The 22,062-nt window shown below is 41.5% G+C and overlaps 1 protein-coding gene and 1 pseudogene across 2 annotated transcripts in view; both read left to right on the top strand.

Annotated features, from left to right (window-relative positions):
* The window catches only part of tty (tweety), an 890,597-nt gene that overhangs the window by 252,363 nt on the left and 616,172 nt on the right, over positions 1-22,062 (top strand). The window lies entirely within an intron of this gene.
* Positions 7,603-7,722, top strand: LOC136876564 (5S ribosomal RNA; annotated as a pseudogene).

Below are 22,062 nucleotides of genomic sequence, written 5' to 3'. Positions count from 1 at the left end.
ATTGAATATCAGGTTGGGAATACAAAGCTAGAACAGGTAGATCATTTCAAGCGTTTAGGACTTGTATTCTCGCAGGATGGTAGTATAGTAAGCGAGTTTGAATGAAGGTGCAGCATAGATAGTCCAGTGAGCTGGCAGTTGCGATCCACAGTATTCTGTAAGAAACAAATCATCTGCCGAACGAAACTATCTTTACACCGGCCCGTTTTCAGACCAGCTTTGATATACAGGAGTGAAAGTTAGGTGCACTCAGGATATCTTATAAGTTAGAAGTAACAGACATGAAAGTAGCGAGAATCGTCGTTTGTACACACAGGTGGGAGCAATGGCACGAGGGAAATGACCTCTACTAATTTGTATCGAAAAAGGTGATAGAGAAAAGAAAAGAAAAAATATGTATCGTCTGATTGAAATTAAAGTATCTCTGCAAAAATGGGAAAATTTGTACCGAGAATACTGGGATACAAACATCAAAAGTTACCTACACTAATTTCTTCACTTCTAGGAGAACGTTGTCCTCATACTTACACACAGAAATCAAAATACTACTACCGGGCGAGTTGGCCGTGCGCGTAGAGGCGCGCGGCTGTGAGCTTGCATCCGGGAGATAGTAGGTTCGAATCGCACTATCGGCAGCCCTGAAAATGGTTTTCCCAGGCAAATGCTGGGGCTGTACCTTAATTAAGGCCACGGCCGCTTCCTTCCAACTCCTAGGCCTTTCCTATCCCATCGTCGCCATAAGACCTATCTGTGTCGGTGCGACGTAAAGCCCATAGCAAAAAAACAAAAACAAAATACTACTACTACTACTACTACTAATACTAATACCACTACTAAAACCAAACCAAACCCCATGGAACTACAGCTTGGCCTACCGAGCGAACGCTGCTCAGCCCGAAGGCCTCAGATTACGAGTTGTCGTGTGGTCAGCACGACGAATCCTCTCGGCCGTTATCCTTGGCTTTCTAGATCGGGAACGCTATCTCACCGTCACATAGCTCCTCAATTTTAATCACACAGGCTGAGTGGACCTCGAGCCAGCCCTCAGTTCCAGGTAAAATTCCCTGACCTGGCCGGGAATCGAACCCGGGGCCTCCGGATAAGAAGCAGGCACGCTACCCCTACAGCACGGGGCCGGCTCTAATACTACCGCTACTATGAAATGTTTTCATTCCTATCCTGAAGACCGGGCGAGTTGGCCGTGCGCGTAGAGGCGCGCGGCTGTGAGCTTGCATCCTGGAGATAGTAGGTTCGAATCCCACTATCGGCAGCCCTGAAGATGGTTTTCCGTGGTTTCCCATTTTCACACCAGGCAAATGCTGGGGCTGTACCTTAATTAAGGCCACGGCCGCTTCCTTCCAACTCCTAGGCCTTTCCTATCCCATCGTCGCCATAAGACCTATCTGTGTCGGTGCGATGTAAAGCCCCTAGCAAAAAAAAAAAAAAAAAAAAAAAAAAAAACCTATCCTGAAGGGTGGAGGTGGGCCTCCTAGACAGTGACGCCGTCTGTCAGGCCAGGAGCTTTGTATCGGATATGATGTGCGGTGAGCGTGAGAGGTTTGGCGGCCGTGGCCTATAGTATGAGGTGCCCCGGCATTCGGTTTTGTGCAGGAGAATGGAAAACCCCGGAACACCATTCCCAGGACAGCCGACGGTAAGGACCAGTCCCTCTCCGACTCGCGAATACAGAGGCGTAGAGCCGCAGTAGAGCCATGGCCATCCCTCCTCTGCTTGGTTGACCGGTCGGAGCACAGAGGTGTCTTACCACGGTCCAGCCGTGGCCAGTTGTGGGTCGAGACCCATCCTGCATCCGCCGACCCACAACAAAAAAGAATTGAAACACAGTTCTTATCATTCTCCGTTGTAAAGATAATCTAAAAATAAGCTTTTTCTTCTTAAATACCTACTAACAACGTCTTCTACTCCAAGTTCATAAGCGAGTCTAAGTGGATATTTTGTGTATGTTTTGGTTAGGACAGAAGTAGTACGAAAAAACCACCATCTAGTTGTGTGACAATAGCGGAAGCAAGCGACTTTCTGTGCGAGAGCTCTCTACTGAATATTTTATTAGTTTCGATCGTTACACGGCCAGAGCTCTCTGCAGCTGGTGGGAAACATCTGGGGCACCACCGTGTTTTGAAGATCAAACGAGATAGCTCTAGTAATTCACTTTCCTAATTGATATATCTATGTCCGGCGCTGGAAATATGCTTGGAACAGAGACCTGTAGAACTTCGATGACTTTCACTGAGTGAACCAACACTAACTCGTAATTAGTGTTTCGACATTAAGAAATCTCACCCCCTGTTGCGACCACGTGGCATTTACGTTGATATTTCCATTCTCCTTCTAAAAAACCAAAAATCATAACAAACAACAAACACCCACATAAATACCTGAAAGTCTAAGAACAAAATATTGAAATAGTAAAAAAATTCAAATATCTCTGAGAATAGATTAGTTGCAATGGGGTGGAATGCAAAGCAATAGAATCCAAGAAAAATAAACTTGAACTGGCCTTCCAACTAACAAAAGATACATAAAACAAGAAATCCCTTTCATGGGGGTCCAAATTTGAACACTATAAAACAGTGATTAAACCAGAAGCAGTGTACAGTACGCAGCAGAAACACGAAAGATGAATTTCAAAGGTCAGGTGGGGAAACTCCAACTAAAAGGACAATTTTAAGAAAGATCATAGGGCCAAAATTTCAGGACATTAAGATAACATACATCAAGAATGAAACGCTCTACAAGAAAATTGAAAAACCGAGCTCGATAGCTTCCGTCGCTTAAGTGCGGCCAGTATCCAGTATTCGGGAGATAGTAGGTTCGAACCCCACTGTCGACAGCCCTGAAAATGGTTTTCCGTGGTTTCCCATTTTCACACCAGGCAAATGCTGGAGTTGTACCTCAATTAAAGCCACGGCCGCTTCCTTCCCACTCCCAGCCCTTCCCTGTCCCATCGTCGCCATAAGACCTATCTGTGTCGGTGCGACGAAAAACAACTAGCAAAAAAAAAAAACAATTGAAAAAACCTCCCAGATACTATGCGAAAAAGGATAAATGAACTCTTAATGGATTAACCAAACAAATCTTTGACTTCTTTCGTATCAGCAAAACAAAACCCAACTGGTTTAAAGAAACTGAAGAAAGACCTACAGAAAATTCACTATTCGGTCGAACATCTAGAGTAATAACTAAAGACGAAAATACATGGTTCCAAGACAAATCTACTTTAAAAGGCAAGCCTATTATCTCGGAAGATGAGAGGAAATGAAGATCAGGAAGAATGATTAAATACTGGGCACTAAGAAAAGAACAACACATAAAGAAGTGATTGATTCAACGTACCCCAAAGAGGGCGAAACGAAATAATAATAATAATAATAATAATAATAATAATAATAATAATAATAATAATTCCCACGTGGTGGCCATGATAGTTACGGCGTTAAGGCGTTACTCCATATGGCCGGACTCCGTGGTTAGCCGGTTCGAGTACTCTTGATCGAAAATAATCAGAATATTGGCTGGCAGGGTAAGAGGAGGAGAGGGGAAATATAGTATGCAATTTCTAATCACTGGATTGCGTGCCAAAAGTTTGGATTAAATTCCAAATCTCTCCGCATTACTCATATAGAGTGAGGACATTTGACGCTGTTGATGGTGATTCGTCCGTCGGCAGAACTCTTGGTGTAAATATATATATATTTGGCTTTTGGCCCATCAACCAGCAATCCACTAAAATTCACAAGTCACACAATAATTATATACATGTTGTTGTTTGAGTCTTCATTCCATAGACTGGTTTGATGCATCTTTCCTTGCTACCCTATCCTGTGCCAACCTTTTAATTTCTACATAACTGTTGCATCCTACATCTGCTCTAATCTGCTTGTCATATTCGTACCTTGGTCTACCCCTACTGTTCTTACCACCTACACTTCCTACAAAAACCAACTGAACAAGTCCTGGGTGTCTTAAGATGTGTCCTATCATTCTATCTCTACTTCTCGTCAAATTTAGCCAAATCGATCTCCTCTCACCAATTCTCCCCCTGTGGGTGGGGGTGGTAGAATAACACCCACGGTATACCCTGCATGTCGTAAGAGGCGACTAAAAGGGGTCCCAGGGGTTCTGAACTTTGGAGCGTGGGTTGGCGACCACGGGGCCCTCAGCTGAGTCCTGGCATTGCTTCCACTTACTTGTGCCAGCCTCCTCACTTTTATCTATCCTATCCGACCTTCCTTGGTCAACTCTTGTTCTTTTCCGACCCCGAAGCTATTAGGTTTGCGAGGGCTAGGGAGTCTTTCATTGTCACGCCCTTCGTGGCCCTTGTCTTCCTTTGGCCGATAACTTCATTTCTCGAAGTGTCGGACCCCTTCCATTTTTCCCTGTGATTGGTGTAATATAGAGGATGGGTGCCTAGTTGTACTTCCTCTTAAAACAATAATCACCACCACCCCCTCTCACCAATTCGATTAAGTATCTCTTCATTTGTGATTCGATCTATCCATCTCACCTTCAGCATTCTTCTGTAACACCACATTTCAAAAGCTTCTATTCTCTCTCTCTCTCTCTCTCTCTCTCTCTCTCTCTCTCTCTATCTATCTATCTATCTATCTATCTATCTATCTATCTATCTATCTGTCTACATTACAGACACGGAAAATAACTTATATAAACGGAAGCCAGAAAACAGTCTCTTTCTCACCACAAACTCCCAAGGATGTTCTGACATTCACAAATGTTTGATTAGGTAAAAGAGGTAAAAAAAGAGAAGAAAAGACGCATATTATATATTTACATCACCATTTTTTAGAAATTCGGCTAAAATCGCATAAAGTCTTTCCTTGGCAGGAGAAAGAACTGGTTGGAAATGGAGTTCCAATTTTAATCAATTTTGACATCATTACTCTTCGTGCAGCACTGTACTTCGAACAAATAGAAAGAACGTGGTTCAAATCCGCGACACACAGAGGGTCAAACTCACACGAGGGAGAATCCAACACTTGTATACGGTAGAGATGGTTAGAGTAACACCCGTGTCCGAGTCGCATGCGTATGAAGGATATGATGTGACGTCTGGCGAGTTTGTTAGGGATATTAGCTTGAAGTGCGACACAATACTATTGTCCATTGTGTAGATCCTGTGTGTTCCATTACGTCGACCATTTTCTTTGAGCTTTCATACAGATATTGGGACCCCTTGGTGTTATTCGATAGGACTCGGCTACGTCCCAACACAGTGTTTCATCCTCTCCCTACATCATCATCATCCCCCATCTCCAGACGCGCAGGTCGCCTATGGGAATAAAATAGGAAGACCTGCTCCAGGCGAGCTGAACATGTCCTCAGACACTCCAGACACAAAAAGACATACGATAAATAAATAAATAAATAAATAAATAAATAAATAAATAAATAAATAAATAAATAAATAAATAAATGTTGGTTTTACGCCACACGAATTACGTGAACGGTTTTCGGATACTCTGTGGTGCCGGAATGTTGTCCCACAGGAGTTCTTTAACGATCCGAGGAATCTACGTATATGAGACTGATGTGCACTATTTAAGCAACTCCATGTATCACTGGACTGACTTGGAATCGATCCCATCACTATTGGGTCAGAAAGCCAACACACTGTCGCCTTAGCCACTCAGCCCATCTATGTTTAGCTGCTTTAAGGATCTGTTTCTGAGTCATTGACACTATTCAGGAAGTTTTTCCTGTCTGAGAATGACGTCAGAGTAAAATTATCGAGGAGTTGGTAACAAAATTGATTGATCGATTGATTAAAAATATGTCCTATAAACAATATAGTTTTAAGATATTTATTTTGTCCCACTACTTCAAACAGACTGCTAAATTCTGATCGACATACTCGAAATAGACGTTCGAAATTCAGATCTTGCTATGGATGTGACAACATGCTGTCCATTAGATCGCTACCAAATCAGTCAGTCAGTCAATCAATCAATCAATCAATCACTACTGATCTGCATTTAGGACAGTCGCCCAGGCGGCAGATTCCTTATCTGTTGTTTTCCTACCCTTTTCTTAAATGATTGCAAAAAAATTGGAAATGTATTGGACGTCTCCGTTGCTAAATTATTCCAGTCCGTAACTCCCCTTCGTATAAACGAATATTTCCCGAAATTTGTACTCTTGAATTCTAACTTTATCTTCAAATTGTGATTTTTCCTACTTTTAAAAACACCCCTCAAGCGTATTCGTCTACTAATGTCAATCCACGCCATCTCTCCACTGACAGCTCGGAACATACCTCTTAGTCGAGCAGTTCATCTCCTTCCCCCCTCCCCAGTCTGCCCAGCCCAAACTTGGCAACATTTTTGTAACGCCACTCTTTTGTCGGAAATCACCCAGAACAAATCGAGCTACTTTTCTTTGGATTTTTCCAGTTCTTGAATCAAGTTATCCTGGTGAGGGTCCCATACACTGGACCCATACTCTTAGCTGGGGTCTTACGAGAGACGTGTATGTCCTCTCCTTTAATCCTTACCACAACCCCGAAATACCCTCATAACCATGTGCAGAGATCTGTACCATTTATTTACAATCCCATTTATGCGATTACCCCATTGAAGATCTTTCCTTATATTAACACCTGGGTAGGCTACTTACAATGATCCCCATAAGGAACTTTCACCCCATCAAAGCAGTAATTACAACTGAGAGGACTTTTCCTATTTGTGAGACTCATAACCTGACTTTTAACCCCGTTTATCAACATACCATTGCTTATTGTCAATCTCACAACGTTATCGTTGTCATTTTGCAGTTGGTCACAATCTTGTAAATTATTTACTACTCTGTACGGAATAACGTAATCCGCAAAACGCCTTATCTCTGATTCCACTTCTTTACTCGTGTCATTTATATATATATATATATATAAGGTCCAATAATACTGCCTTGAGGAATTTCCCTCTTAATTATTACAGGGTCAGATAAAGCTTCGCCTGCTCTTAATTCTGAGTTCTGTTTTCTAGAAATATGGCCGCCTATTCAGTCACTCTTTTGTCTAGTCCAATTGCACTCATTTTTGCCAGTAGTCTCCCATGATCCACCCTATCAAATCCCTTAGTGAGGTCAATAGCGATACAGTCTATTTGACCCTCTGAATCCAGGATATCTGCTATATCTTGTTGGAATCGTATAAGTGGAGCTTCATTAGAATAATATTTCCTAAACCCACACTGCCTTCTATCGAACCAGTTATTAATTTCGCAAGCATGTGAAATATAATCAGAAATGTTTTCCCAAAGCTCACATGCAATGTATGTCAAACTTACTGGCCTGTAATTTTCAGCTTTATGTCTATCACCCTTTCCTTTATACACAGCAGCTACAGTAGCAACTCTCATGCAAAACCAAGATATGGTACTATATCCCAAACAGTTATATTTAGCATATCCCCAGAAATCTTATCAATTCCAGCTGCTTTTCTAGTTTTCAACTTTTGTATCTCGTCCTTGTCGGAGAGGGTAAAGGATGAGATTTAGGCAGAGATTCGCCCGAACGATCTCAGACTATGAATCTGATTGTCATTGGGATTCATCAGAAACTCTTACAACCAACGGCCATATGGTGTTGAATACACCGGTTCTCGTCCGATCACCGCAGTTAAACAACATTGGGCGTTGTTAGTACTTCGGATGGGTGACCGCTTGGGAATATTACGAGCCGTTGACTCGGTTCCCTTCTCCCCCTGTGGGTGAGGGTGATAGAATACCTCCATGGTATCCCTTGGCTGTCGTGAAAGGTGGCTGGTAGGAGGAGCAAGGGCTCTGAACATGGCGGCGTTTGTTGGCGACCTGCATTTCCCCTATCTGAGTCTGACATTACTTCCACCTACTTGTGTCAAGCTTTTCACTTTCACCTATCCAATCCGACCACCTTTGGTCGGTCAACTTTTGTTCCCTTCTGCATTAGGTTTGCGAGGCGTGCGGAGTCTTTCATTTCCACGCCCTTCGTAGCCCTTTCGCTTCCTTTGCCGATACCTTCCTTCTACGAAGTGTGGGACCTCTCTCTAGTTTTTCTTCTGAAACAAATAAGAGAATATCAGATGATCACGGTGGGGGAGGAGGGGAAACTGGGCAATCCCTCCCCCTCCATCTCGCGTACTCCGCTACTTTAAGATGCTGGTTTATTTCGCCGTCATTTACTTCGAAGACAGTTGGAGGGGAGAGCGCCAAAACGCTGGATGCACATTAAAACTTCAGCGGAAGATATTATCTTCCTTTACACACTTCGGTCCTTCATTCATCCCTTCATCTGTTGTCCCCTATAAATTACGATGTCATGTTATTCTAAAAATCACTCATGTGGAAGAATACTTGCATTAAAATTTCCTAGCTGTTGAATAATTCCCAGAGAATGTATGCAAATATATGCATTCGCATGAAAAATAAATCTCACATGAGCGATGCAAATGTATGCCGTATTAACATGATAAATTCCAAACTCGATTGCACTGTTCAAAGTATTTACAACACAGGCTTTTATTACTGTAGTACAGAAAGGGCTGTAGTTGTCTTATTGGAGGACGCGGTCGATAAATAGGCGCTAATCTCCTTAAGCGGACAAATTACTCTTTCAGCAACGTGTTGCTATGGATGTGAAGCAAACAGGTTGCGCAGGTCTCATTGAGTCGATAGATGTCCCATATCCGTTAAGTTCTTTTCGTTAAATCAAAATTCTTACTGCTCTACCTCTGATTGTTCGTCCTTGTTCTCCTGAACCTGCTAATTTTCTGCATAATATGATACCTCGTCGTCCCCACGAACCTGCTACGCAGGCGTAGCAGGGGGAGAGGTGATACTCCCACGTGGCGCGTCCCAGGTGGTGGATAGCGGGGTCCTAACCGGCTTGCCGGCGGACTTGAGGGAAATAAAATACCTCTCGCGGACCAAACACACAACCGACTGTGGGTGGGGGAGGCTGACGAATAATACACCCACGGTATCCCTTGCCTGTCGTGAGAGGCGACTAAAAGGGGCGACCAAGGGATGATTGAATTAGAACCATGAAACTACTTTTGATTCGTACCATCACGCGGGGAACACCATGGGTTGCCTGTACTTGCGAGTAGTACCACTATGTTCGGTACGAAATGGGTTTGTGTTTAGTAGTAGTCATGAGCGTGGCCTGGGGCTTTCCAGTACCCGTGCGTCGTACCCATGTGAGCACCACTGCGGGCCTGGGCGTAGCCTGTGAGTTGTACCGCTATATGAGCGACACCGTGGGTCTGCGTTGTCTTTGATTAGTATCCACTCTGTGAGGAACACCACGGGGCCCGTGGGACCGGCATCGGTGGCTAGTACACCTAGGTGAGGAAACTCATTGGTTTGCGTTGGCTATGAGTGGCGCCATTGTGTGAGAAACACCATAGGTCTGCGTTACCTGTACGAAGTACAATACTTGTGAGTAGTACCGTCCTGTGTGGAACACCGTGAGTTTCGCTACTTTTGATTAGTACCCCAACATGCCAATACCATGGTTCTACTTTACTCGCGACATGTACCATTCTGTGGGGCCTTAGACATGGATTTTGCACCCCTTTCGACATCAAGCATCATCGTGCTTTATGAGTGGTCCCTTGGTCAGTAATCAATTATGTATGATCTTTGAGTCTGATCCACTGTATTTTGGTTTTTTTTTTGTTTTGTTGGGTTCATGTCCATCCATTCATTCTTCATGACGACATTATTATTATTATTTTTGGTCAGTGGATGAATTTGACATTTTTGTTCTTTCATTTCGTACCATTAGGGGCCGATGACCTCGATGTTCGGCCCCTTTAAACCACAAGCATCATCATCATCATCATCAACCTCGTCGTCCTGACGAAGCTGCTATTTTTTAATTTTTGATCAAATGATACCTCATTGCATTACGAACCTCCTACTGTTTGGAAAATATTGTTCCACAGTTCCTCACGAATCTCCTACTTTTGTGGTAAGATTGTTCCTTAGTTGTCCTCAAGTTTTTTTTTAAGATGATGATTCCTCCTTTGTCATCACATAGCTGCTACTTTTCTGGACTGGATGGTTCTTCATTGTCATCATGTAGCTGCTATTGTTCTCGATGAGCTGGTTCTTCCATTGTCTTAATTTTTCTGGGCTGGATAGTTCCTCCGTTGTCCTCACGAAGATGCTGCTGTTCTGAACTGGATAATTCCTCCAGTGTTCTCACGAAGCTTATGATTTTCTGGGCTGGATAGTTCCTCCTTTGTCATCACGAAGATCCTACTTTTCTTGATTGGATAGTTATTCCATTGTCTTCACGAAGATGCTGCTATTCTGAACTGGGTAGTTCCTCCAGTGTCCTCACGAATCTACTACTTTTCTGGGCTCGATAGTTCTTGCATTGTCCTCACGAAGATGCTACTTTTCTTGACAGGATAATTCCTCCGTTGTCCTCGGTCTGGTACATTTGTAGTTTCTAGGTTGGTAGATGTGTTTGTTTACGTGTGTGTACAGTAATGGACGCCAGGAGCGCGCGCTTTTGAGAAGTGAAGCGATTTTCTGCACCAGAAAGGTGAACATAAGCAGTTGTAAAATATTTACGTTATCGGTAATTAATCTGTAGTGCTTCAATAATTGACTGAGGAATGTTTAAGTAGCTGCGTAGGAAAATAAATAGAGCTTAAATATTGATAAAACACAGGCATCCACATTCTTAACCTCTACCGTGATTATTCATCTCCACATATTTTTTATTATGTTAGTGTTCTGAATATTACAGACAGGTTAGAACATATCATATTTGAGTTATGCACACATAGGCCACCTTACAGTTTGTTTGTAAACTGCGTTTTTTGTAGTCTGTATCAGTGGAACATCTTTCACCTGAAGAAATATTGGAGGCTTTGTACACTCTCAATTCCACCTGAAATGCTAGTTAGAGCTGTATTGAGGGTAAATTAGTTTTACTTGTGTGTAGTATACAATTAATGCACATATTCACATGCTATGTCCTGATTTGTGAGTGTGTTAGAGTTTGGTTACTGTGAAGTATGCTTCCCATATTTGGGGTCACAGAGCATTCTGACAGCCATTGGAATATGTAATTCTACATACTTCTTCACGGTTCCAGTATTTGAAAAATTACGAGGAAAAAAAATACTCCCCTTTCTTGACAGCCTATCGCTACCAAAACAGGTTCTGTTTCCAAAGAAATAATTTCCTAAATAATTTGACCCGGAAATGATTAAGTTGTATGGGCATTCGTCTGTTGCACACCTGTCAGCAACCGCTATTTCATAGTTTGGTTCGCACTATAGATGGGCGAAGTCATTCATTTTTTATATCAGTTCTGGTCATTCCTGTTCCGGAAAAACACTGTTTTCCATATAACTGTTCATGGTTTAGGAAATGGGGGAATTAAAATGTACGAACAAACCTCGCGTTCGTGTATGCTAATTCCAAAAATTGTTTCCACATTCCGAGTTCCGTGCTTTATTTTAACTGGAAGCGCTTTAGGGTATTGAGTCTAAACAACGTTATCCAGAGAGTACTAGGAAGAATATGAGTAAGATCGCAGGAATTCAGAGCGAATAGTTAGCTGATGACGTGATGATGTTGACAAAGAAACTTGCCAGGCGAAGCTGAATCTGAGGACTAAGAAATCTTCATTGAGTGACATAAGCCTTTCACATACAGTAGCTTTCCTTACTCATCTGACGGTGTTGATACATTTGAAATAATTAAGATATCTTCTAACACCAGTAGTTTACAAATTGCTCTAGATAGCACAAGAGAAAAATAATAAACCGCGGTAAAATTTATGATAGTTGACGATCCACGTGCTTAAACGCTATGAGAATTAAAAGGAACGAAGAGTAATAACTACTCGTGCCATGTCATGAATACTTACTGCGAATTCCCTATCTGCCGAATTGCTGACGAAGACACGCGCCTCTTAAGGCTAGTACACACCAAGCGACAAAGTTGCGGAACACGTGTATCGCGACAAGTTCCAGGAATGTCCTGCAGCATTTTTTCCGTGTTTGGGACTGTCGCGATACAAAAGTTGCATGTCACAGGTCTCCCATTCGAAATGGGATACATGATACAAATGTTGCGCAACTTGATGTAATCTGGACGTGTCGCGAGACAAAGTCCCGGGACACGCCGATGCCAGTGTGCAGATAGCCGCCACGTGTTGGTATTGTGTTTCGTGTTCTGTTGCATGGCGGTGGAAACTACTCTAAAAATCATTGAGGATTTACACACCTTCCCTTGTCTTTGGGATGTTACGTCTACCGAGTATACAAACAGACAGAAAAGGAGGGAAGCAATGGAGTCTCTGGCTAAAAAGTACATTTTGTCCATTCACGAGATGGAGAAAAAGATTCACAACATTAAAAGCACATAAAACAATTTCTTGCGCCATTTCGCGCCGATTCCTGTGGTGCAACTGGCTCTATAGATATGGACGCAGGACATTGAGTGTCTCGCAACTGTCCCCATACAATGTCCCGCGACTTTGTTGCTAGATGTGTACTGGCCTTTAACATATTCATGTTTCGCGTGTTCCCTTCTCTGGTCGTTGTGTCCACTGCTTTCATTGCATTCAATGACTACTGTAGTTTCAAATAAGATCGAAATCAGTGTGGAGAACTACGACCACGGTTATTAGACTAGGCCTACTTACGTTCTCCCATTGTCGGAACAATCAACCAACCACTGGTGCTTTGCGAAGTTCTCAAACACACAGATGTAAGGTTGCCATATCGAACGTCTCTGCTCAACAGCATGACGGGAAGACGGCGGCAGGTATATTTGTGAATCTCAGTATTTACGTTAAAGGTAAACTGGGGAAAAACTAAGCTGAAAATTATTTTTATGAACTCAAGGGAACAGGGGGGTTTAGAGGGATCTCATTTTGGCATTTACAGCGTAATGGGAAAACTGAGGCATACACACTGGCGGAAAAATATATCCAAACACCATGAAACAATGAATGTATAATACGGGAATTTTGGCAATATATTTGTCGAGTTAACACATTTAATTGATTAAAGGTACACGACTACAGGTTAATATCCGCGGCAGAAAAGCCATCGCAAATGTGGCATGCTGGTCCGTTAATAACCGGTGTAATCGCCTGACTGTTGTAAAGGAGCCGGTTAATGTCGGTTGTGGATGACGCTAGAGTTGTCGCCCAATGATGTTCCATACGTGCTCGATTGGGGGCAGATCGAGGGATCGAGCAGGCCAAGGCAACATGTCGATAATCTGTAGAGCACATTGGGTTACAACAGCAGCATGGGGGCATGCATTATCCTGTTGGAATACACCCCAGGAATGCTGTTCATGAGTGGTGGCACAACAGGTCGAATCACCAGACGGACGTACACATTTGCAGTCAAGGTGCGTGGGATAACCACGAGAGTGCTCCTGCTTTCATAGGAAATTGCTCCCCAGACCAGAACTCCCGGTGTAGGTCCAGTGTGTGGACGCCGCAGACAGGTGGAATTCAGGCGCTCACCTGGCCTCCTTCTAACCAACGCAGGCCATAACAAGCACCAAGGCAGAACCGGCTTTCATCGCAAAACACAACGGACCTACACTCCGTCCTCCAATGAGCTCTCGCTTGACACCACTGAAGTCGCAGACGGCGGTGGTTTGGGGTAAGTCGAATGCACACCGCAGGGCGTCTGGCTCGGAACTGTCCTTCAAGTAACCGATTTCGAACAATTCGTTGCGTCACTGTGGTGCCAACTGCCGCTCGAATTGCTGCTGCAGTTCGCTGCGCTACAGCCATACGCCGAATACGGCGGTCCTCCCTCTCGGTGGTGCCACAGGGACGTCCGGAGCTCGGTCTTCTTGCGAACGCACCTTTTCGTAAACCGTTGCTGCCAGCACGCATGCACAGTGGAAACATTCCTGCAAAGTAGCGGTGAAGGAAAATCCACCTTCACGTAGCCCTGTAATACGGCCTCGTTCAACCGCAGTGAGCTGTTGATACTGGCCTCTTCGTCGTCGTAAAGGCATTCTTGACCCATTCAGTCACTCTGTCCAATCTCACAGGTAACTAACGCTTTCGCAGAGCAAACCTGATGTGCGAAGTCATTGTGCCGTTACTAGCGCCACGGTAGTACGATTTGCAGGAAATTTGAATCAGTGTCATCTTTCAGATGTATAATCACGCCTACCAACATTCGTTAATCTAGCACAACTCCTTCTTGGTGTTCGGATATATTTTTTCCGCCAGTGTACGTCGGTGACGCTCAATATTTAAGTTCAAGATAAGTACGCACTGATGTTGTTGTTTGAGTCATCAGTCCATAGACTGGTTTGATGCAGAACTCCAAGCCACCCTATCCTGTGCTAACCTTTTCATTTCTACGTAACTATTGCATCCTACATCTGCTCTAATCTGCTTGTCATATTCATACCTCGGTCTACCCCTACCGTTCTTACCACCTACACTTCCTTCAAAAACCAACTGAACAAGTCCTGGGTGTCTTAAGATGTGTCCTATCATTCTATCTCTTCTTCTCGTCAAATTTAGCCAAATCGATCTCCTCTCACCAATTCGATTCAGTATCTCTTCATTCGTGATTCGATCTATCCATCTCACCTTCAGCATTCTTCTGTAATACCACATTTCAAAAGCTTCTATTCTCTTTCTTTCTGAGCTAGTTACCGTCCATGTTTCACTTCCATACAATGCCACGCTCCACACGAACGTCTTCAAAAACATCTTTCTAATTCCGATATCAATATTTGAAGTGAGCAAATTTCTTTTCTTAAGAAAGCTCGTCCTTGCTTGTGCTAGTCTGCATTTTATGTCCTCCTTACTTCTGCCATCGTTAGTTATTTTACTATCCAAGTAACAATATTCATCTACTTCCTTTAAGACTTCATTTCCTAATCTAATATTTCCTGCATCACCTGCCTTCGTTCGACTGCATTCCATTACTTTTGTTTTGGACTTACTTATTTTCATGTTGTACTCCTTACCCAAGACTTCGTCCATACCATTCAGCAACTTCTCGAGATCTTCTGCAGTCTCAGATAAAATAACAATATCATCGGCAAATCTCAAGGTTTTGATTTCCTCTCCTTGGACTGTGATTCCCTTTCCAAATTTCTCTTTAATTTCCTTTACTGCCTGTTTTATGTAAACATTGAACAGGAGAGGGGACAAACTGCAGCCTTGCCTCACTCCTTTCTGGATTGCTGATTCTTTTTCAAAGTCCTCGATTCTTATCACTGCAGACTGATTTTTTATACAGATTGTAGATAATTCTCCGTTCTCGGTATGTGATCCCTGTAATCTTCAGAATCGTAAATAGCTCGGTCCAATCAACATTATCGAATGCCTTTTCTAGATCTACGAATGCCATGTACGTGGGCTTGTCCTTCTTGATTCGATCCTCTAAGATCAGACGTAAAGTCAGGATTGCTTCACGTGTTCCATACATTTCTTCTGAAGCCAAATTGATCTTCTCCCAACTCAGCTTCAACTTGTTTTTCCATTCTTCTGATATAACTGATATAACGACTAATAACGTATGCATCACATTAATAGACGACTTCTCTACAACAGTAGTAAGCTGCCAGGATTCACAGAGTAACGGATTACGCGTTACACGTACCAGAGGGACACAGAAGGTAAATGAAGGAAGGGAACAAAGCGATGACTGTGACAGCTGTTGTGCTTCCTCCCTGCGAATGTATTATGAAAAAAAAGTTATGTAATTATTTTAATAACGCAGGCCAAAAAATCCTCATCCTTTTTTTTCTTTCTTTCATAATACAATTTAAAGTAAATTATAATATTCTTTAATTACCAGGGATTGTGTGTGTCAAACAGGCGGTGTTTTCGCTCCTTGTACTGTAGCTCCTTAAGAGTACTACCGTTTTCTTAACGTGGAATGATTTAGACCAATCCCGCTGGAGTGCATGCGATACGGAACACTGTTATTTCGGAACAGGATGCTGCAGCGTACTGCTCATTTTAAGAACAGTTCCAAGTTCGGAACAGTTCAAAAATAATTATTTCTTTTGCCCATCTCTAGCTCGCAGGCTGCAGACAGCAAGACAGTGTTGTCCAGACCGAGCAGCTCTGTCTCTGGGGGAGAGTCCGGCTCCATGGCTAAATGGTTAGCGTGCTGGCCTTTGGTCACAGGGGTCCCGGGTTCGATTCCCGGCAGGGTCGGGAATTTTAACCTTAATTGGTTAATTTTGCTGGCACTGGGGCTGGGTGTGTGTGTTGTCTTCATCATCATTTCATCCTCATCACGACGCGCAGGTCGCCTACGGGAGTCAAAGCAAAAGACCTGCACCTGGCGAGTCGAACTTGTCCTCGGACACTCCCGGCTCTAAAAGCCATACGCCATTTCATTTCTGGGGGAGAAAAAGCTGTAATAGTCGCTTGGAATGATCTTAAAAATACTGTTTTAATTTTCCATCCGTCTTCTTCACCATATAGCGGTATATATTAAAGGTTCGACGGAGGATTAACGGATCATTTATTCATGTGTTGATATCGAAATATAGGATTAGATAGCACATAATTATTATTTATTAAACAAATCATTACCGATAATTTGCATAGTACTCTGAGGGAATTGATGACGAGGGCTGAATGGTGAGCGCTTTGCGTGTAATATGTTTTGTATTGATTCCTGGCTTCCAAGCGCTCTAGATGTGTTAAACGAGGCGAGAAGGCTTGGCTTTGAGCGCGAGGTACTGGTGCCAAGCCGGAAACGCCTGGCACTAGATAACAATACCGCGGCTACCTCACCCGCCGAATAGAGGAGATATAAGAGACGATTTTCTGTCAAATTCAATTTAGACGTAACACATCGAATCTGCTTTTCTCTGAACAATAAATAGAAAGATTTCAGAGGCAGACTGTGAAATTCTTCCTTTTTCTGTCCTCTGAGCAATTGATTTGGAATGCAGTGAGTTGCTGTCCTTTTCGAGAATTTTCCAAAGGAAGAAAGTGTTGGAAGGAGACCATTTGAATGGTATAGAAGCGGTCGTTTTGAGTTTACTAAGAAAGAACTAGATGGTAAAAGTGTTAATAGTAACTTATAACTAGGGCTCGGAATATGAAGACCTATACATTACCTAAAAATATATCTATAAGAAGACTTAAAAACTGCGGTTCAAATTCACTGCTAATTTTCGTTTTAATGACATATTTGATGAAGGAATATAATATTTAAAAAGGCAAAATTCTCGTGGTATGCAACAAACATTTCAAAAATGTTAAATGCTTCATTCAGATGTTATACATTTTTTACATTAACATAATTAAAAAGTGTTTGTTAAAAGTACTTCCAGAATTTAGAACGAAATATTTTTCCACCTAGAATGAATTTAGCGAACCCGCAATGGACATCTTGGAGAAAGAAATGGAAATTCAGTTATCTGGAATCATATTTGGCTTATCCGCACTAGGGTTACAGATATTGGAATTCGGAGACCTCACCTCAGTTGGCTTTGCAGTATATCACAATAGTCATCTCCAGGTTCTAAGGATGGTCGGTTTTTAGACAGCACGTTGGAAAACATCGAGAAACTTCTCTCCACGGATATTAAGGGTTCGTACATGAACGAAGTGACATCTTACTCTTCAAAAACTCTCACATCAAAATTTTCTCCTTTCAATATTTCAGTTATCTCGCACATAATTTGATGTCCCTGGTTTCTTTTCAAGCACTAGTGTTATTCATTTCATTTTCTCTCCTGTCAGATATGGTTTAAATATATGTATTTACTTGACAAAAGATATTTAAGGGGTAATGGATGAACTAATGATTCGAATTGTGAATGGGCGATGCAAATATAGTCGAAAGGAGGTCAAGTTGCGGAAAAAGGCGTAAAGAAAAAAAAAAAAGCGAACAAGGAAGAAACCACCATTTTCTGGCCTACAATGACCCAGAATGAACATAATATATTATGTTGGGCCTCGTCTTCGGAAAATGGAGAAAATAAATTCTCAACTTCCGAGCTCTACTTGTAACGCTTCCAATAAGCACAGAAACATAGCTTCTGGCTTCTCACCTGGGTGGCTGAAATTCGAATCTCGATGTACGGCGGTTGGAAATTTCACCTGAAAAAAAAAATGCACGTTCCATCAGAAAAGACATTGCAAAATGAACCAGGTGGCGGCATCAGCGAGCCCAGAAGTAAGCAGGAGGAACTGAAGAATGGTTTATTTATGGAAAATAACACCCCTTTCTTCGGGTTACAATCCCAGGAGTAGTACAAAAATTGCCGAGGTAAACGTAAAGCAAAATTAGCTCAACATGAGCAATCAACAGTATTTGGAATTTTTGGTGTTTGAAGCGTTGGATGTTAGGATTTTTTGTAAGTTTTGCCTGATTTGATGTGTGGTTAGTGAATTTTCGAAATTTTGTGCTTGAAGGGTTGGATGTTTGGATTTTTAAATTTTTTATTAGGGTTGTTTATAGTCGCTTTAACTCCAAGGTCTAATCTCGACTCTTACACATGATTACAGAATAATAGTAACAATAATATTGTAATAATAAAGGTATAAGGAAAATATAAATAAGTATGATGTAATTAGATTTTGGAGTACAAGCCAGTGTCCTTGAGGAAATTGATGACTTGATGACTCAGTGCTGGAGAAGCCAGTGTCACTTCCATTTCCTTAGGTATGTTGTGGTGTTGGCGCCAATGGTCATACAGTTGACATTCTGAGATGATATGCTTGACATTGAGAGAACAGTTACATTTACTCCAGGTGGGAGGTTGTTTCTTTTCTAGGAGATATTTGTGGGTGATCTTCGTGTGGCCTATCCTTAGTCGGGAGATTAAGACTTGTCCATGTCTAATAAGGTTTTGGAGAGGATATATTCTCGTAGATATCTTTTAAATATTTTTGGAGGTTGCTAGTGGAAGTTTTAAGCCAGTTCATTTTCCATTGTTCGTGTAGTTTGATTTTGATATAAGCGATGATATCAGAATGTGGCGTGGCAATTTGACGGTCGTTGATTGGAAGACTAGTAGCCTCTTTTGCTGCTTGATCAGTTGATTCGTTGCCTGGTATTCCTCTTTGGATTTTTGTTGTTTTACCTGATTTGACTTTCGGTTAGTAAATGTTGGAATTTTTCGAATTTTCCATGTTTGGAATTTTTTGGAGTTTGTATTTGAGGGCTAGATGTGTGAGAATTGATGGTATTTGATGTAAACATTTGATGAAAACATGAAAAGGGGAGATACCAAAGCGTAAAAGTGTTGAAGTTTTGTTGTTTTATTGCGACATGCGGAATGGTGTTGGAAGTGTAAAATTGTGACGCTTGTCGATCGGAGAATAGCGAATTTGGGGATTTTAGAAATTTTTTGAATACTGGAATTTTTGGCATTTGAAGCAACTGATTGATAAAGCATCTTTTCAGCTGCTCTGTATAACACGCAAATTTGACAATTGGACAGTTTGGTGATTGTGTCGGCTGAAAAAAGTAGATGCATTTTTGTAAATGTAATCCAACCATTCAAACGCCAAAATTTCCCAACATTGGTCATGCTCGCTCATTTTTATACTACTCACAGGATTGGTTTGCAGTAGTTCATGTGTCACTGCCTTGAGCAAGTCTTTTCAGTTTTATGTATGAACAGCAATCCTTCATTCGCTGTCCGATATAATTCTAGGTCTTCCTCTGTAATACCTTTCCGTCTACTGAGGCGTCCGAATTCCTTCATGCTGTTGATGTGACCAATCCATATGCTTCTTTCTTCTTTATCGTGCTGAGTAGTCCTGGTTTCTCTGCAATTCTACAAAGTACTTCGGCATTCGTGACGCATCCATTCAAGACAATGTTAACACCCGTCCTTAACAGCAGATCTCAAATCAGTTTAACGTATAATTATAATAATAACGATATAATAATAATAATAATAATAATAATAATAATAATAATAATAATAATAATAATAATAATAATAATAAGCTGGCACTGCCTCTTACCCGGAAGCTCCAGGTTCGTTTCCCGGCCATGTCAGATTTTTACCTGGATATGAGGTCCACTTACCCTACGTGATTAAAATTGAGGAGGTATCTAACGGTGAGGTGGCCCTGATTTAGAAAGCCAAGAATGACGGCCGAGAGGATTCGTCGTGCTGACCACACGACACCTCGTAATCTGCAGGCCTTCGGACTGAGTAGCGGTCTCTTGGTGGAATAGGGCCCTTCGGGGCTCTTGCGCCATGGAGTTTATTATTATTATTATTATTATTATTATTATTATTATTATTATTATTATTATTTTAAATAATATAAATGTGAAAATAACCAAGTGGCGGGTCATTTGAAGAAAAGCTAGTTTAGGATTTCCCAATCATTGTATCATCTGATTTTCGAAATGTCTGATAACTTACTGGTTCATTCGATGCTGGAATATAATTCGGTTCCGTGATTTTCATTTTCTGTCGCATCTGCTCATCCCAATATTATCAGAAGTGTTTGAGCTTTTGGTCACTGGATTAAGTAAAATATTTTCTTGTTTGGTTCCTAATATGTAGTAACTTTTGCACCAAATAAAATATCTGTTCACTGAATCTGGTCAGAATAATAATCATTTCTCATTGTATCTTGACCGAATGTCCATTAATAATGAATTATTGGCTTGATATAGCAGTGTGCTGCGAACAGCGGGTGATTAAATTATGCCCAAGAGTGCTGTTAAACCTTTTATTACTACGTAAACTGTCTCCTGTTTACAAGAGATATTTTTCTTAAATTGCCTAGGACGTCGAATCTCACTCAGTACTACTTGTTCATCCGAAATGACCGCCATTTTGGTCATCGTTTTTAGTACTATATGGAGGTATGAACACACGCAATTCAGTGTATTCATTCGAAATTGACATTGATAAACCTTAAACAGACAAACCATGTCTAACCAGTTAAGCGTTAAGTAGTGGAGAATAATCGTTCCAGGCAAACGGAACAGATACGTCAAAAATAAGTTTTACAATAAAAGTTGAACATAAAACGCTTGTACTTCGGTAGGACTCGATTGCTCGACTTGAGTTTGTAAAGGCTGTTTGTTTTAAATTCCTGCCTGAATTAATTATTAAATGCATGGTGTGGTTTTCACTGTACAGTATCTCACACGGAGTTTACTTGCTTCCATAAACAGCGAAGTGTTTCTGCTTGTTTACATTCTGAAGACCGAAATGAAGTGTTTAGTTGCATATCAGGGGGTTCTTCTTCAGATTCTTGCTTTGTAGTAACGGAATTATTTCAATTTAAAATGATTTGTACTGGGTGATTTCCGACAAAAGAGTAGCGTTACAAAAATGTTGCAAAGTTTGGACTGGGAAGATTTGGGAGAAAGGAGAAGAGGTTTTCGATTAAGTGGTATGATCCGAGCTGTCAGTGGAGGGATTAGTAGACGAATAAGTTTGAGTGGTGTCCTTGAAGCTAGGTTAGATCACAATATGAAGATAAAGTTTGAATTCAAGAGGACAAATTGGGGCAAATATTCGATTATAGGAAGGGGAGCTAGGGATTGGAATAACTTACCAAGGGAGATGTTCAATAAATTTCCAATTTATTTGAAATCATTTAAGAAAAGGCTAGGAAAACAACAGATAGGAAATCTGCCAGCTGGGCGACTGCCCTACATGCAGAATAGTATTGATTGATTGATTGATTGATTTATTGATTGATTGATTGATTGATTGATACATTTAAAAGTTACACATACTCTGATTCTTATGGCTGACCAATATTATAACCACATGTACAAATTTAACCATATTTTGACCATATCTGTATTTTGTGTGTATTATGAATACAAGCAAATTGGAAATAAAATATGGTTACAGAGACGTACTTAGAAAGCAAATCTATTTCCTGTTTATGAGGTAAAGACGAGGAAATGTACGTACCGTAGCTCGTATAAGCAGAAGGTAATTTACATATTTTGGACCTGGAAAGGCAGTTTACCGTCGACGAAAATATGGTTTTAAACTAAGTGTGCCATGGGGGAGATAATGTTAGAAAACAGTCCTTCAGCTGTAGGCTTGCTTTCGGGAG

The sequence above is a fragment of the Anabrus simplex genome, chromosome 6, assembly GCF_040414725.1.
Source record: "Anabrus simplex isolate iqAnaSimp1 chromosome 6, ASM4041472v1, whole genome shotgun sequence".
Classification (NCBI taxonomy): Eukaryota; Metazoa; Arthropoda; class Insecta; order Orthoptera; family Tettigoniidae; genus Anabrus; species Anabrus simplex.
This window is presented reverse-complemented; position numbering and strand designations above follow the sequence as displayed.